Source organism: Miniopterus natalensis, chromosome 2 (assembly GCF_054644295.1).
Source record: "Miniopterus natalensis isolate mMinNat1 chromosome 2, mMinNat1.hap1, whole genome shotgun sequence".
Lineage (NCBI taxonomy): Eukaryota > Metazoa > Chordata > Mammalia > Chiroptera > Miniopteridae > Miniopterus > Miniopterus natalensis.
In genome coordinates, this window is record NC_142082.1 from 19771067 (window position 1) to 19786325 (window position 15259).

The 15259-nt window shown below is 48.9% G+C and overlaps 1 long non-coding RNA gene across 1 annotated transcript in view; it reads right to left on the reverse strand.

Moving 5' to 3' along the window:
* Positions 1-9518: 9518 nt before the first annotated feature.
* LOC107535519 (uncharacterized) overlaps positions 9519-15259 on the reverse strand; it is a 34598-nt gene continuing 28857 nt past the window's right edge. The window contains exon 4 of the long non-coding RNA XR_001603037.2: positions 9519-9562. This is a non-coding gene — a long non-coding RNA (uncharacterized LOC107535519). The remainder of the gene's footprint in view (positions 9563-15259) is intronic.

A 15259-nucleotide genomic window follows, 5' to 3' on the forward strand; every position in this document is an offset into this window, starting at 1 on the left:
TTTCTGCCAGGCTCACCTCAAGGCTACTGAGAGATTTTGGCAAAGGAATGTCCTCTGCCTCCCACAGGAGAGTCATGTTAATAGCTAACACTTGGCCTATTTCTCTTCACTTTTTCAAATTACTTTCACAGCTACCGTCATTTGACCCTCACAAAAATCCTCCGAGGCATGTAGAGGAAGTCATTAACGGCCACTCTGTGCAGGTTCTCTCTCGGTCAGCAGGTACACCTGAGCACCTGTGGCCTCAGCGCTGAGGCCTGGGGCCTGGAAGACAGAGGTGACTGGTATGGGACAGGCCCTGCCCACGCCATCCTGCACTCTCCAGATAGGACACATGTCAATAACAGACAGTTACCATTCTGATAAATGTTAAGAAGGAACATGAAAAGCAGAGTAACGACAGGAAGGCACCTTAGACCTTGTGCTGCAGGAAATCTCCCCAAGAAGGGGACAGGCAGGCTGCGACATTCCGAATGCGCATGATCCAGTCATGTGAAGAGCTACAGAGAGAAAATGGGAACCAGGGAGACTAAATAACTGGCCCTGTATCCCACAGGCAGAGTGTGGCAGGCCTTCCTAGCTGCCCAGACCTCCCTTTTGTTAAACTGATTCCCTCTGTGAATCCCCCTCCCCTCCCATTTTCTAAGTAAAGACCTGGATCTTAGAAAAGGCAAATGTGTGTGTGCACATACACACACATACATAAACATACACCACACACACACACACACACACACATACCACATACACACACATATACACTACATACACCACATACATATACACCACAGACACACACACACCTAAATATACACCACACACATATACACCACACATACACACACACACTACCACACACACACACATACACACACACCACAGTCTGTTAACTCTAGGCAGGCAGGCAGGACACATAGCCGGAGCTCCTCAAGGACATCTGAAGGTAGGTCCCAGGTTCTGCTCTCCTGCAGGCCTGGCAGGTGCCTCTCTGGGGAGCACCACCCCTCCCAGGACCACCTGACCAAGTCACTACCCGTGAACACTGTTTATTATTCAAGGAGGCACGATGAGACTGTTCTGAGATTTCAAAGTCGGCTGGCGGTTTCATTAGAGGCAATCAGGGAAGCTTTGGACAATTAGTGGAAAGGTTTTGACAGAGTGAATGTGCACAAGCCAGGTCGCTCTCACTAGCACCCAAGCCAGAGCCTTTTCTTTCTTTTTTCCCTGCCACGGAAACTTGAATATTCATTCTTTCCCCTGAACATCAACACCTCTGGTGACTCAGCGGTCAGCTGCTCTCTCCCTCCACTCAACAGATGCTTTATTCATGCTCTAAATCCCTTGGAAATTCTCCTTGACCCTGGAAATAGAACACTTCCCCACAGTCCGTGCCCTTTAACTTGACACATCCAGGACGCCATGGTCGTCCTCCCCCTGAACTGCGAGCCTGACCGTGGCTGCGAGAGAGTTCAAAAGATGGTCAAAGTGCCTTGGAGCATCCTGGGTCTTGACACACATTTTCTCTACTCCCCACTACAAACGGATGAATAAAATATTAGAAATGTCCACTTTACAAGTAAGGAAACTGAGACTGACAGTTTCTGTATCTAGGAAGGTCACACCGCCACTAAGTGGCAGAGCTTAGACTCAAACTCTAGTCCATCTGACGCAAAATCTGGTACCTTCTAATGACGGGGTGGTGCTTCTGGCTTTTCTCAGCCTCTGACCTCAGGCACCAGCTGTGGAAAGCAACACTTCCAGCAGGAGTGCATCTTGGCCAGCCCAGCAAATGCACAAGGGCAAGGTGAAGGGCTCCTGGAGCTGCAGCAGGGGCGCAGGGCCTGGAGGCAGGCAGCCCTGTCTCTCCTGCTATAGGAAAGGCTATTTATGGCCAGGGCTTCTGTGCTGGACAGCTGGTGACCAAGATGGGGTGGGAAGCTGTCTCCACCCCATTGCTGGCCAAAGGTCTGCCAAGGAGAGCATTCAGAGCGGGGACCCTGAGACTGAGCATCACAGCTGGTAGGATGACTTGCCTCAGAAAACCACCTGGTTTGAGGGCCCATCCTGATTAAGCTGAGAAAGGCCCCATTATGTCGATGAAGGAGACGCTTTTCTCTCTGTGACCTTAACGTCACCAGGATGAGTTACCCAAGTGCAAAAAAAGATGGTTTCTGCGGCCAACTGATTTTTTCTTTTCTTATTTTAAAATATTTTTATTGATTTTTAGAGAGAGAAGAAGGGAGAGGGGGAAGGAGAGAGAAAACCATGGATCAGCTGACTCCTGCATGTCCCCTACCAGGGAATGAGGCTGAAACCAGGGCACCTGTCCTTACCTGACCTGTAATCGAACTGGCAACCTTTCGGTGCACAGAGCAATGCCCAACCAACTGAGCCACACGGGCCAGGGCCCAACTGATTTTCTCATATGCCACTGTTCACCATGTAGGAAAAGGACCGTGGATTTGAAATCATGAAAGTAGGGTCCTAGGCCTGACCTTGCACCTAAACTAACTGTAATATCTTGGGAAAATCACTTCACCTCCTTGGGCCTCAATTTCTCCACCCAACAAACAAGAGGGTGGGGGTAATGATAACTTGGGGCTTCCGGCTCTGGAATTCTATCATTGCAGGCTGTCTGGTAAGGCATTTCCCTCCAATACAAACATTGCAATAGGTTATCAGAGGGGCGAGAGGTGTCAGAAAGAGAAACCTGGGAAGATAGAAGCAAAGGCACAGGGAGATGGACAGAGACAGATCAAAGCAGGGGAAGTGAAATCACCAGAGAAAGACAGAACAGTCTGGTGGTGTGGAGAGGAAATTAGAGCCCCTGAGGTAAGCAGACTCTTGCCAGTATTGCTGGAAACAAATAGTGACAGATTGCTAACATGTTACAGTGAAAATTACCAACATGATGAGACTTTTGCACCATAACCAGCACCTCTTGTTATCCCATTAACAAAACTGATGAGACCAAATTGCTAATAGGAGAAAACGTTCATGTTGTATTATGTCACTCTGGTCCTGCATGGAGAAAGCTACCAAAGGGCAAACTAGGAGGCACATGGACATCTCCCTGAAGCCATTTGCCTTACACAGAATTAGGGAAAGCCCTAGAACGCCACCCCTCTTCCATCCCATCTAGAACCGCCCACCTATGCCACCAGGTCCCCTACCATCACCACTCCAAACATCTGTTCCCAATGCCGAGCTGGGCTGGGAAGGACTGTATGTCGTTACGTAGGACAGGAACCAGGGACCTTTACAAAGCACATAAGGTACACTGGCATGACCAGTGCGGGGGGAGATAAATGCATGGTGATATGTCTGAGTCTGGAGAGTGCTGGATTCCAGCTCATGCCCATCGCCTCCTAGAACACACCAAGCTCATCAGAGCTCCCCGTTCATTACGTTTTTAATATACCCATCCAGCTACTGCCCACTATAGCTAGTCCAGAGAGAGCCCTGATTCTTCATCCCATTAGTCACAGGATTCAAACTGTCACCTAAGCCCTGAGAAGCGTAAGGGACGGGGCACATGTGATGCTTGGAAGTATCCACCCGGGCATGTGAAGAGGGTCTTTCCTCTGTGGAACATGGAAAGATTTCCTGCTCAAACTCAGCAGTCATCCAGAGAGACGAATTAAGAATTCACTGTATGCTCACTGCTCTCAGAAAAAGCCTCCAGCTACCCAGATCTCTTAGCATCTGAGTTGTTTTTTTCACGGGGATAGTCACTGCCTACCCCAAGCTCCCTGCTACCTCCCCAGAGAGTGGGGCCCAGCTCTGGACCATATTCCCCAGTAGTCACTCAGAAGAGTACTTGGCCAAAGATTTTCCTGAGTAATTGAATGGCAAGGGCTTTTGTATACCAAACAAGGACTTGTCTTTGTCAAAAAGTCTTTACAAAGTACCCAAGTGCTGGGTGTCAGACAGGACAAGTTTTTTAATCATGTTAAAATGATTTATTTAAACGTCAAGCCATGTCACCTCACTTCCTTTCATTTTTCAAACTGTTTGTGTTTTTTCTGGATGATAAATTTATCTTCAGACAGCCTCAATATGACTAATTAACTTTGAAATATAAGAACCAGATGTGTGAGTTGGAGAGCTTTCTGAACTAATGCCAGACAGGCTGGTGGGGTTTTTTTCTTCGGCTTCTCCTTCCCCGCCTTCCACCCCCCTCTGCTCCCCCACCCTGGCTTCTCCCTCCCTGCTGGCTGCCCTGAAATTACTAAGCAGAGACACATTTAGCAAATGGAATCGCAGGACTCCAGCTAGCAGTGGGCACCCACTGCCTTTTCTCTGTTCTCCACTTGCTAGCCTTTCAGGACCCCACGCTCTCCCTTTGAACATGACCTCAGCGCGCCTGGCTGTGACTGACGGAGCTGTCCCGGGAGGAGGGGCTGGGAAATCCACCCCCCGCCTGCCCTTACTTTAATGATCTATCTAATATGGAGCAGGGAGCTGCCAGAATGCATTTGCCACATGAAAGTAAGTCACCCTGCACTATGACACAAAGTGATTTCTTTTAAAGAGTCTTCCCCTGTGAAGTGCTTCTCAGATCTGCCTCCTCCCTGTTCCCTTTTCATGAGCAAACCAGGGCACAGCCCAGGAGAAATGAGAGCTGGGGCGGGACAGGGGGCTGAGGGTAGGGGGAGGCTGGCGATTAAGTCTCAGCTCTCTAATCCAAAGTGCTTTTCAGAAATGGCGCATTTGAGGGTTAAAAGCCACAGATGTGTGTGTGTGTGTGTGTGTGTGTGTGTGTGTGCGCATCTCTGTGTGTCTCTGTGTGTACGCTTCACTCTCAGGGACAGGGTGGCAACACAGAATAATTGGGTGTAACTAAATGAGAGACCAGAGTGAAGGCATGAGCTGGGTGCCTCAGTTTCCCCATGTAGACATGGCAGCCTGTTCTATCCAATCCTCCACCAGAAGTAGGTTGCAGTTATGTGAGATCACAAATATGAAAGTGCTCTCAGCGCTTTCAAAGACATGCTATACATGCTAAGGGATGATTAGGATAATTACCACTATTATTATATCATCATGGCCATTCATTCTCATTACCATGCCTCTTAGTGCCTGAGATTCTTCACCTGGGGTAATCTCATTTACTTGCCAGGTCCGTAGAGGTCCTCACCATGCCAGGCTCCAACCAGAAACATCAACAGTGTACTCACTCCTTCTCCTTCCCAGAAAGAATATCAACAGAGCTCCCTCCTGGGCCCAGAGAGCAGAAAATCCCCCACTGGATGCCTCAGACTCCATGCTGCTGGCAGAAGAGGACCCAGCCACCTACCAACACCAGCACTTGTGCTGTGAGGGGACAGAGGGCCAAGTGGAAGTTCCCTTCCCTCACTAGAGAGTGAGGCAGGTGAGAGGCCTGGGGACAGTCCCTGCTGTCCTCTCCCATACCCAGCCTTCCAATTTCTCTTTTAAAAGCCTTGCTCACTGCTCTGGGGACAGAGCAAGGCTGCATCAAGCAGGTGGGACTCCAAAATATCAAGTGGGGCCAGGCCGAGCATGGCTCAGTGGTTGAGAGTTGGCCTAGGATCCAGGCGATCGAGGTTCGGTTCCCAGTCAGGGCACATGCCTGGGTTGTGGGCTCGATCCCCGGTCGGGGGCGTGCGGGAGGTGGCTGATCGGTGACTCTCTCATCATTGATGTTTCTGTCTCTCTCTCCCTCTTCCTTCCTCTCTCTGAAATCAATAAAGATATATTAAATATATATATTAAGTGGGGCAGGTCCCCATGGACCCCCATGCTCCCCCTTCCCTGATCCTGGCCCCGCTTCCTTTGCACAAAACACTTCCTTGCTTTCAGCAAGGAGTGTCTGGGAACTTATGAAGGAAAAGTCCTTTCAAAAAAGTGAAAGGGAGGAAGGGGAGTGGGGTCAAAGCATGTCCTCTCCTGATGCCAAATCAGCGCATCTCAGAGGCAGGTGGACGAATGGGTCAGCCTGGTAGCTCCCAGTTCCCCTCTTGAGGCAGGGTGGGTCTCAGCACTTACCTAGGGGAGAGAGCTTGCCACCACCTTCCAGAATCCTTGCCCTCCTCTCTGAAAAGGACAGTATTGAGCCCACCAGAATTCTTGGGGACTGGAGAGAGAAGATATGGGGGTTCTGAGGACTACAGTTTTCCTTGGTGTCCTCCAGCTTCCTGGAATAGACAGACAGACAGATAGGCAAAGAGTACAATAATCCAGCAAGCTCTTCCCCTACGTGAATTCTCTCTCCACCGCATCAGCACCGGCTCCACCCTCCCCAGAAGGCACCTGCTCACAGCACTGAATGGCCCCTGTCCACTGAGACTCCCACAGTCTGCCATTGGAGAAAACTGTACCCAGGACCCTCACTGGGCTCTTTCTCTAGCTCCCACCCACTCCCCCAGGGAGAAACTTTCAGATAATTTTCTGACTATTAATAACATTTGCTCTTTATGGAGCTTACCAAATCACAGATCCTTGATTAGCAGACCTGGACCAGGGAAGTCTGGGGAGTTTGGGAAGCCTGCCCACTGGAAAGTGAGCCATTGGATCTCCAGGGACTGCTGTGGGGCCGCCACCTCCTGTGGAGCTCTGTGAGGGGAGAGCAGGCCCATGTCCATTGTCTGTACCTGGGAGCAAGGCGGTGTCTCTGGCTCCCTTCTGTTCCCCTTTTGGAACTAGAGTTGGCACTGATGAGCCAGAAGGCATCCCCCTAGTCCTGGCCGAGAGAGCCCACCTGGAGCATTCATCTGACTCCGCAGACCCACCCAGCATTTTTTGAAACCAAAAGTTGTGGCTTTAACTCTCCTTCTCCACGCAAGCACCCCTTGCCTTCTCTCTTTAAGTGAACATAACAAGCAAAGAAATGTGACACTGGAACCGACAGGAGCCATCGTTTGGAAGCTGTCAGACTTGATGTCTTAGAGACATGAGATCCAACGGCCATCCCCAAGATATTTAATAAAGTAAAGCCCTCAGGATCAAGAGGCAGCCATTCCTCCCGGCCCTCCTAGCGCCGCTCTGGAGTTCTTTAAAGCCGGCCCCGCGTCTGTCTCTCTCCAGAAAGCCTTTCATGCCGCCTCGCCAGACTGACATTTTGACAAGTTGCCACGAGTGACATCTGATTTGTACAAATTTCAAGACTAATAAATCTACCTGTCAAAGCGGAAACTTTAAAAGGAGCTAAGCCCAGCGGGTATAGTTTAACAGAACTCAAGTTGATGAAACTGTAGGATGGAGAAATTATATCTGTCACAATCCACCCACATTAGTTCTGCAGAAACGTTGGCAACTGAAACAAACGTCTTTCACGGGCGTTACCGGAAAAAAAAATGTTTAATTAAAAAAATTTTTTTAATCGAAAAAGGAGATTGTTAATACCCCGAGTAACAAGTAACAGTTCTATTTGTAAACTAACAAATTTGATGTATTTAATTGCTAATGTTGCTGCAGATGTGAGAAGTGTCTCTCCTCCTACCTCTTAGGCTGTCTCGCTGGAATCTGGACTTTCCATTCAAGCTGGAGCCCATCAATCACACAGCGGTGCCCCTGCTCCAGGGTGAATGGGGCCGAGCGCAGCAGGCAGGGCTGATGCAGGACCACAGCCCACAGCCCTGCCTCCTGCTCAGGCCTCTGGGTGCTCTGCTCCTGGAGCTGAATCACTTCCCCTGCTGCCCCCACCTTGACCTGGAGCCTGAGTTCTGGCCCCCATTCTGAGCTCTGCTGTGGGATTTTTGTTTTAAGGAGGTCAATGTTGGGGCAGGAGAGGGCACTAAGGTGAAAGAAACCTTTTAAGTGTGGCTACTTTTTTATGTCAATTCTATCTTCTCCTTCCTGCCTGCCTCTGACACTTTCACTCCTGCCTTGCATCATCATGTTAGCAATGGAGAAGCCAGAATTCACAGATCAGAGAAAGAAATCAGGGGAAGGGGCAGCCTCCTAGGGATTCCCATACAGCTAGGAGATCCAAGACCAGTAAGAGGCTGAAACAGAACTGCTGTTGTGTGCTCTGTCCTTCCCTGACCTTCACCAACCCCCAAAGTCAGAAAGGAGAATGAACTGCTCCCTGCTCCTACAAGTGGCTTCCAGTTGCCCTGAGAGCTGAGTTGTTTTCTGCTCAATGGCAGCCTCCACCAGCCATAGCTTCCATATAATCGTTATTACTAGTGCCTTTCCTCCTGGGAGTTCAAAATGGGATCTCCTTGGCCTTCTGGCTCATATGCTTAAGAAGCAAGTGGGCAGGACAGAGAGCGTAACATTGTTCTCATGATCGGCTAGAGAGGGGGCTGAGGTCACCCAGCAAGTCGGAGACCAGATCCAGCACTTTAGGGTGGGGCCAGGGCCCAGCTAGTAGCCCAGGTGGTCCTTCCCCACCTCCATAGATGGACTGCTTTGTCCCTCCAGTTCCCTACCTTCTGCTTAGTATTGATGTGGCTGGGACACTATTGATATGGCTGGGATACTATCTACAAGCTAACACCTTCCTTTATATTTCTAGGAGCTTGATGTGTGAGAGTGGCGATAATATAGCTAATGATGCTAAACTGAGAACAGTGAGGCTGGATCAAGATGGGTGGGGGGGCAATTGGGGATGTGACAATTTGGGGTGAGCCTAGAGACCCTGGTGTGGCATAAACTGGGGTTGCCCCATGTTCTGCCCAGTTCAATATTTTTCCCTGTCGATTAGCTGTTTCTTTAGCAGAGTCCACGTACAAGGTGTTCCGCTCTATACCATGTGAGTTACAGAGAAGCACAAAACATGAGCTTGTCCCACAGGAGTTCACAGTCCACTTAGGGTGATGTAAACAAGAAGACACAGAACATAATAGATCCTGATCCGGAACACAGTGAGTTCAAGTACAAAAAGGAAGTGTGGGATGTGATGGAGGCACCAGCCCCAGCCCCAGCCCCGCCACTGACTGGCTGTGCACCTGTAAGAACGTCCCCTCTGTAAAAGGAGACAATGACCAGATGATGTGGAGGTCCCTGCATTTTCTGGAGGTGTTTGAGAAGAGGCATCAGGATATTATCTCTGTGAAAGCTCTTTATATGCTGTACACTGTTAGACACCTTCTGGTGGCAGTTGTCACTGGGGGCTGGGCAAACAGGCCTGTCCTCACAGAGGGATCAGGCCATGATCCAGCAGGAACACAGCTGATGAAGGAATAAATGAACAAGCAAAGAAAGAAAGAAGCGGGGCCTCCCAGGAGAGACGGGATTTAGTCACACTCTGCTCCCCTCTGCCCACAGCACCCACAGCCTGAGTTACCTTCCCCAACCTGTCACGGCCCTAAGCTCTGGGGCCTCACCCTTCCTGGTTAGATGCAGGCAAGGCTGGCAGACCAGCCCGAGGAGGTGAGAACAGTAACAGCAACTCAAAGGGAAGCACCAACATTGCTTTTCCCAGACAGTGTGGTGGCAGAGCCATAAATAAGAACTGGGACATAATGTGATGGGACCCCAGGTCACGGAGCTCCTCCCTCCCAGTCACAGCCTGAGGCATTGCCAGGCTTACCAAGCTCAGAAGACACAGGACTCAGAGAGGCAGGCAGGTGAGTCAAGCCTTACAGGTAGGTGCCTAGGGGAAAAAGAGGGAAAGGGAGATAATTCTACTGAAATTTGATAAGCCGACCGTGTGTTATACATACCAAAGACAGCTAATGCTCCTGTATCATCAACTTGCATTATCTAACACGAATTAGCCCTCAACTTATTTGATTCAAGTATTTGCATTTAATCAGAGAAAACCTTTAGAGATGGTTATTGGGAAAGCAAAGCACAGAGAGGTTTGGTGTCTTGTGTGCGGTCACACAGCAAGCCAGCAGCAGATTTAGAAACTGCTGGGTTGAGTTTTCTTCTGAGACAGTTGCTGTTTTCCTTTTCCCTCAGCAAGATGATCCCCCCAGGGAAGGGCTCAGCTATGCCAAATGTGACTAATAAAAAAAAATTGTTTAAAGAGTTTTTTCTAGAATAAACATTTCACTTTATATTTTATTGGATTAGTGTTTGCTAACCTCCAAAGTTTCTCGCCTAGCAAATTGGAGACCGTTTCCCTTATATAATGAGGTGAGTCAAGTCTTATGAAAGGCAGGCACGTTTCAAGGCATAGGTGCCAGCCCAAAGCAGGCCCAGAGGGCTGAAGCCCAGTCTGGGAGCTGCAGGCTCAAGGGGCTGCCTTCCCTGAAAATGGAAACAGGGTGCTTTGCCCCCAGACACCATCAGTCCCCGGTGCAATTCTATAGCCCATTGCCTCCTATCTGGGGTCCATTACCCACACGGCAGGAGGAACTTCAATGTGAAAGGAGAACGAAGGCCCATCTCTTTCTACTGCCTCCAGGCAGCATTTTGGATCTTGCGACCATAAAGAAAAGAAAAGAAAAAGAAAAAATCTTGAACTGTTTTTCAAATGTTCTGGGTCTTGGCAAACCCCAAAATGCCTTTTGCCAAAATGCTTTTTCCCTTAATTTTTAAACCTCGGGTGTATTTCCAGAACAATCCAATCCATCTGCTTCTGATTCATTTACACTTAACTCATTAGGAGGCTGTTGCGTAAGGAGCAGTTTGACGTCCCCAAGATCCCCGAGTGAAGGATTCTGCTTCCCCCTTTTGAATCAGAGGGAGGCAACTTGCCAGCTGGGCATGAAACATAAACCCAAAAAAAAAACAAAAAAAAAAAACACGGAAAGCCTGGCTTGCAACCCCAAGTCTCAGGATGAGAATGGGTTTCTCTGGTGCCCCACCCATCATTCATCCTCAGGTTATCTCCATTATTGCTGTAATTGTCATTAAGGACACAACAAATGACACATCATTGTAAAAGACTTTAACAATATGATACTCTACATTGTATTCCACAGCGTGCCATTCCTCATTCATACACTCTGGACTCATCTGCTCAGACTTTAAATAAGCACTCCCAACCAACTGTGAACCACCAGCAGGGCCTGGGGTTGGGCATCAGAGACAGGGCTTACATCAAAGTGCCAACCCCATCCCAACTTGCCTTCTGCAAGGGCTCTGAGCTCTACCAGGAAGCCCAAGAGAGGAGATGTGGACAGAGAGCAGCCTCTAAGGGCGGAAAGCAAGGCTGAAAGTGAAGATGGGCCCAAAGGAAGCATAAAGAAAGAGACTGCTGGTTTCCAGGGACAGAAATGACTGGCCAACCTCAGACTCAGCTTCTGCTGTGTCACAGGAATCCCTTTCTTTACTGGAAAAGAGGTTCTTCTCTCCCACCTTCCATTCTCACTACCACCTTTATTCAACAAAATTAATAAAAGTGCATTGAGCGCCTTCTGTATGCTCAGCCCTGCCCTATACTGATAACCACAGGGACAGAAGAGATTATGAAGTGGACTTCCCTTAAGGATTTGCAGCCCATCTGGGGAAACATTTTGTTTCTCATGAGTGTGTATCATTAGCAAGACAGCTTTTGGCTAAACGAGCAAGGCACAAAGAGTGTAAGGGTTGTGGACCGCAGAAAGAGATCTCATGAGCTGGACCGGTCAAGGACAACTTCCCGCAGGAAGCGGGCTTCAGAGGAGCCAGCCTGGAAGATCAGTGCTTGGCTAGATGGAGACGAAGAGGAATTCAGTATTCCTGGAGGAAGAAACAGGGATGCAGGCTCCTTGACAGGCAAGAAAAGGGCATGTTGTGGGGAAATAATAGCAGCCATGTTGAGAAACAGAGGCAAAGAAATAAAAACGTTGGTTGTAGGTGATTCAGCTAAGAAGTCTGGATTTAATCTCCAAGGCAGGAGTGAGTCACTGGAGGGTTCTGAGCAAGGAAATAAGACGAAGAGGGCAGTGCCTTAGGGGGATAGCCTAGCGTTAGGGGGAATGGGAGAAAGACTGGAGGCCAGAAACCAGCGAGGGTCTGTTACGATGACTTAGGCATATCAGGACAGGGACCTAGAGCAGGGTAGGGGCAGTGAGAAAGGCAGAAGAAACGACAGATATCATGAACATACAGCCAACTGGGCTTGATGGTTCAGTGGCTGGAGGACACCAAAGAAGGGAAAAGAGTTCAGAGAACACAAAAATCCAGGAGTGAGGAAAGAGCATGTTCAACTACAGCTGACACTGATGGATCATGTGGCCGGCACTGTGCTAAGTACTCTGCGTGAATTATCTCACAGTCCTCACCACAAAAAGGTAAAGCCGGTACTATCACTATCCATGTTTTACTGATGAGGAACCGGGGCTTAGAAAGGTTTAGTAATTTGTGTAAATTCACACAGAGAATGGGTGGGGCCTCTAGCATAAAACCACGCTAATCTGCTGCCTTAGCTCCCACTAGTCCCTAAACCAAGCCTCACTCTCCCTTACCCACCTCCTCACTGACCCTCACACACCCCATGCTCACTGCCATCCCCTAATCCATCCTGAAGTGCCTTCTGCCCACCCTTTCACATACTTAAATACAGATCAAGCCTCAACTCCTTCCAGAAATTTCTGTCACCACTTGAGCTTCCAAGGACCTTCTCTCTCTACCACCTCCTATAAGATTTGTGGGAACCACAGAACCTCAGCAACCGGTTCCACATCTGCCTCTACTGACTTTCCCCATTCCTATGTTCACATACTTCCTGGCCCGGGGTCTTAGCACTGGAGCTAAATCTTAATCCCAGCCTAGCCCCTTCACTAGTTATGTAGTCTTGGGTGAGTTACTCAACCTTTTTAAGTATTTCTTTAACTGTCAGTTGGAGATGAAAGGTTTATTGTCAGGATTATATGAGAGAATGCCTAGCACCTAAAAGGCATTCAGTGAATGACATCTATCAATATTATTACTGTTGTTTTTATTAATAGGCCCATCCTGGGCAATGTTATGTCTAATGCTTTGGATGCAGTAGGTGCTCCATGAATATCCTTCTACTTGATTTCTTGCTCATTTCAACGGCTATGTACAATATTTCAGTATTCACTACCTTAAAATTCTTAACATTTGTTTCACCATACTTAATACAAATGCATGGGGTGAGGGATCTTGTCGTGACTTGCTTGAGACAGGGCATCTCCAAACCAGGGTCTGGAATTCCAGAAGCAGGCCAGGCAACCACAGCATAGAGTAAGACACGGTGAGCCACCTGCTCCTCCCAACCTGGACACAGGGGACTCTGCCCTGCTGACAGCTTGACTAGTCCCAGCAGGATCAGGGCCCTGCCCAAAACATTGCCCTCTCACCCCGCTAGCCCTGCCTGAGTCTGCCCTGGAAAAGGATGTTGTGAAGAGAGGAAGGGATTCAGGTAGCACTCACAGTAGACGGTGGGGTCACATTCACCTTCAGTCCCCTGGCTCCTCCTCCTTAGTCCCACTACGTCTTCCCTCCCAAAGCTTTGCTTTGGTCACCTAGAAGGCCAGTATGGGGCCCCCTTGGCAGCTCAGAGCGCCTCCCCAACAAGACTGCTAATGGTTTCTTCTCCCATAGTTCCATCAAACTCAGATCCTACCAGCTGCCCCTAGAAAATGACAATTCACCATGAATATTAATGCCTGATAGCTTATTAAACAGTCAGAACAAAGAGGTGCACAGCCTTAACCACCCACCCCCCCAAAAAATGACCAATGTGGAAAAGAAATGAAGAGATACATTTTTTGTAAAGCAGAGGGGCTGGAATTTCAGTGTCAAGTATCTAAAGCAAATACCCTACCCTTGAATTTTTTATTCATTCATTCAGTTATACACATATACATACACAGATACATACATACATATATACATGCACACACATACTCTCACAAATTGCAGCAAGGGACTTCTGCGCTGGACAAACATGGAGATGGAGTTTTTTTATTGTTTTAAAGGATCAAGGTGAAAGCCTCTAGTAATGAAGGGCCCGGACAGACAGTGGAGGACCTGCAAGGAGCATATCAAGGACAGGTGCCAAGGGTGGCCTGGAAATCTTCCTGCAGCTGGTGACATGCATCTGACCCTTGGGAACAAGTACCAGGCTCAGCTTGGACTGGGTACTGTTCACATCCCTGCCCAGCAGAGACCCAGCAGGCATGGCTGCTGGGAGGGGGGAGGGAAAACGTGACAACACTTCCCAAGGCTCTGCAGGGTGTTGCTATCCAGCTGAAAGGGAGATGTGACCTTTGGAGAGGTGGCCTGAGGCCCTGTCTTTCCTCAAGTAGGGCAATGGGTGGGAGAAGCCTTAGTTCCCCCAGCAGCACCTTAACCCAAGTGTTGAGGCTGCCCTCAGAGAAAGAACTAACTTGTTGATGGATCTGCCCCCATCAAAGTGTAGCCTGCAGTAGGGACAGGAAGGCAGTTTATCGGGCTCTGTGAATTGCCTCTCAATCCTTGGCCCTGGCAATTTACTTTCTTTTTCTTCTTAATGGGGATTCAAGGCAAAAAATACACACACACACACATACACAAACACACACACACATATACACACAGGGAGGGTGGCAGGCGGAGTCAAACCCCAAAGCTCATCTCAGGCTTTAAAAATGCACAGGCTGTGCTTGGGGAAAATGTCATTGCTTGGCTGGGAGCAAGGGTGGCACTGGCAGGCAGGGAGAGGCAGAGAATAGGAACTGAATTCAGGAGTGACTGGAAGGTCGACAAGAAAGAAAAGCCAAAGCATAGCATATATACGTAGAAACAAGACTCGCTTCTGAGCATGGCTCTGGCACTTTTACAGCAGTGACAGTGCCCTCTGGGCATAGAGAACCGGTCCTCACTGGATGTGACACACACAAGGCTCCCAAGCCTTGGTTTCTGCTGCTGGCAACACTTGGAATGTTGCTCTGTGACCCCCACCAACACCAACACCACGTGCACACATAGGGCCTGTCCACCCTCCCAACCTTGCTCCTGCTTCCATGTGTCCAGACACCTTTCTGTCCAACAGTATGACTCTTCCCTTCTCTAACCATTTCCCATGGCCCAGAATCTTTGATAATTTGAGCCAAGTCTGATTTAGTCTCTGGTCTTCATCTGCCCTTGTATTGTTTTCTAGAGGTTCAAGTATATCTTGTTTCTCCCACTGGAAATAGATCCTCCAAGTTCAGGCACGGTGCCATTTGCTTCTCTTGTCTTTTTCTGGCCGCTGTGGCACGTGGTTGGAGACAACACAGAAGGACACGGCTGTGGGGTTAATTCAATTTTGACCTCACATTACTGACTCTTCACCAAGGATTTGTATGACCCGAGCCTGCAAAACACCCATGTGCTCCTCCTGCTTTCCTAGTATGCTTTTCCATGTCTTTTTTCCACACTCAAAGCTGTTTCGCAGGGGGTCCTTCCTGTCCACTTTGGTCAAATTGAA